Genomic DNA, 3,204 nt, shown 5'->3' with positions numbered 1-3,204 from the left:
ACAAGTTCTAGGGTGGAAGCTGAAGCAGGCAGGCAAATGGGAGGATGAAGGAAATCGATGTCCATTTTTTCCTATGCGATAGCATCTTCTCCTTACTCACACTTTTAATAACTTCTTTGATATGTTTATAGTAAACATACTTATTTTATATTCAATAGCTGATTATACCAGTATCTAATGTCTCTGTGGGTCTACTTTTGTTGTTTTGCCATTCATGCTGACTTCCTACCCTACACATTTATTGTTTATTTGTTGAAACATCCTCAGTGGAAGTTTAATAATGCCTGGGATCAGAGTGTATTTGTATGAAATGGACTCTCATTAACCTCTGCAAGGCACCCAGAGGAAGTATGGACCCAGATCTACTTTATTTTCCAAGGAAAAACTTTAAATGTCCACAAAGAGACAGAATTGTATAATAAATTCCCATGTTCCTATTACCCCAGCTTCAACAATGATCAACTTATAGACAATATTGTTTCAGTTATACCTCCATCTACTCACCTCCAGTCATACTATTATAAAGCAAACAGCAGACATTATAACGTTCTACCCATAAAGATATCAGTAGCTCTAAAGGGAATCCTTTCAAAATCATAATGCTATGAGCACACCTTAAAAAAAAGAATAATTCTTTAATATCAAATACCCAGCAAGTGTTTAAATTTCCAATTGTCTTATAAATATCATATTTTTAAAGTTTGTTTGAATCAGGATCCAAATAAGATCTATATATTACAACTGGGTGATATGTTTCAGGCATTTGTAATCTCTAGGTGTTACTTCTTTTTTTTTCCTTCACAATTTATTTGTTGAAAAAGAAACTCAGTAATTTGTCATGAATTTGGCTCATTGTGTCCCTATGGTGTCATTTAATATGTTCCTTTATCCCGTACATTTCCTGCAATTTGATAGTTGGATCAATAAAGACTTGATTGGGTTAGATTTAGGGGAGGGCAAGATACCTTCATAAGTAGTGGTATGTTCTTCCATCAGGTCACATGATGTCTAGGTGTCTCTCTCGGTAATGTTTGTTAATTTATTTTAAAGCCTACAGCACCTGGTATTCCTAGATGGTCTCCCATCCAAGTACTAACCGGGCCTGACCCTGCATAGCTTCCGAGATCAGCCGAGATCAGACGTGTTCGGGGCGGCGTGGTCGTAGTACTCTCTATAATGTTAATAGCCAATCAATTACTGAATTAATTCATTAAGGGTTGCAAGAAAGGTGATATTCTAATTTTATTATTCCTTATTAATCTATTATCTGGAAATTTACAATAAATAGAAACATGTACTTACCTATTATTTGCTTATCAGTGTCCTTTTATTCTGATTCAGAGGAAATACCTTACTTTCTTACCCGTTCATGATTTTTAGGATATCTAGTCTGCCATTTCATCTGAAATGGTATGAGTCTTTCATTCTTTACTACGAGTCAAGAGTTCTTTCCTCAGGAAGAGCATCTTAGTGACAGAATTATAGATCACTAACATGTTAGTGTAAAATAGTACAAAAAGTTGACTCCTCAAGGCTAGCAAAGGCTAAATGATGATGACTATCATTGGCATATAGCAGGCACTCAAATATCAATTCTTTTTTTCTTTTTTTAGGCGAGGTAACCCTTGGTTGACCTCACAGATTGTAAGGACCTTGTCAGTTTACAATCTCTTATTTTTTGTTTTTTATGCCTACAGCACCTGGTCTTTCCTTGGTGGTCTCCCATCCAGTACTAGCCAGGCCCAACCCTGCTTAGCTTCCCGGATCAGATGGGATCAGGCTTGTTCAGGGTGGCATGGCTATAGACTCAAATATTAATTCTTAACAGCTTATAATGCAGTAATTTTTCTCTCTCAATTCTCTTTCTACCAAATACATACACAAACACACATACACAAACACAAATTATAAATGACTCTCAACCTTTCACAAATCAAATTCTAATCCAGCATTTTTATTCACTTACTCATCCATCAATACCTATTTAGCAGTTATGATGTACATATCTTGCTAGATGCTTTGGAGACTCTGAAAGATAATGGTTCTTCTCAAATTTAAATGTGTGGGGGGGATGGCGGCATGAGGCGCTCACTGGACCCTTTCCCTAGCAAAATAACCATGTAACCAGTGAAAACTATTTTTAAAAACCTACCATTTAAAGTCTCTAGAAATTGTCCTAATGGCATACAGCAAATGAAGAAACATTTATTCAAGAAAATATATGAAAACTCAAACCAGTGAGCCTCTGTGGCATCTGAGCCTTGGTCCACTCCCGCCTCCGCCCCCTTAGGTGGAAGCTCCACTCTGAGAAGATCTGGCCAAGAATATGTGGCCCCCTCTCCCTTCAGCTCCCAGTGAAGGTTGACCATATCTCATTGAGAAAGGCAGGCCGCCAGCATTTCTCATCCCTCCCTAGAGGAACCACAAAGAAAATAACTTAAAAATATATTCTAAAAATCACTAAAAGAATTCAATGTTACACTAGAAAATATTCATTGAATGCAAAGGCGAAAAGGAAAGATCGGAGGAGGAACAAAAAAGGCACGAGACATAGATAACAAAAAGCAAACGGCAGACATAGATCCAACCATCTCATCTTAAATGTGAATCGATTAAGCCACCCAATGAAAAGTCAAAGACTGTCACACTTGGTTGAAAAAAAATATATCCAACTATATGCTCTCTATAGGAGTCACACTTTAGGTTCAAAGATACAAACAGATTGAAAGTAAAAGGATAGAAAAAGACATACCACGCAAACAGCAATTATAAGAGATCCGGAGTGGCTACACTAGTATCAGACAAAATGACAAAGCAGACTTTAAAAATGTTACAAGAGATAAATAGGGATGCTTTATATAATGATAAAAGTGTTAATCCATCAGGTAGACATAGATATATATATATATAGATAGATAGATAGATAGATAGATAGATAGATAGATATAGATATAGATAGATATATATAGATATATATAGATCTCTCCACACAAACACATACACACATACAAGCACATACACACACCCACACACATGCACAAACACACACACCATACACATAGACATGCACACACATACACATATACACATTCGCACACATATCCTGTTGCTTCTCTGGCAAACCCTGACTGATGCAGCCTCTCTGGGGAGGTACCCTTGGAGCAGGAAACTGAATGAAGGGAGTAGCGGGGGGCTATGCAGGTA

At 37.0% G+C, this 3,204-nt stretch overlaps 2 pseudogenes; both read right to left on the bottom strand.

The window, feature by feature from the left end:
• Nucleotides 1–1,048: 1,048 nt before the first annotated feature.
• LOC112472049 lies at nucleotides 1,049–1,167 on the bottom strand (annotated as a pseudogene).
• Nucleotides 1,168–1,688: 521 nt separating this feature from the next.
• LOC112472015 lies at nucleotides 1,689–1,807 on the bottom strand (annotated as a pseudogene).
• Nucleotides 1,808–3,204: the final 1,397 nt, after the last annotated feature.

Source organism: Pteropus alecto, unplaced genomic scaffold (genome assembly GCF_000325575.1).
Source record: "Pteropus alecto unplaced genomic scaffold, ASM32557v1 scaffold78, whole genome shotgun sequence".
Lineage (NCBI taxonomy): Eukaryota > Metazoa > Chordata > Mammalia > Chiroptera > Pteropodidae > Pteropus > Pteropus alecto.
This window is presented reverse-complemented; position numbering and strand designations above follow the sequence as displayed.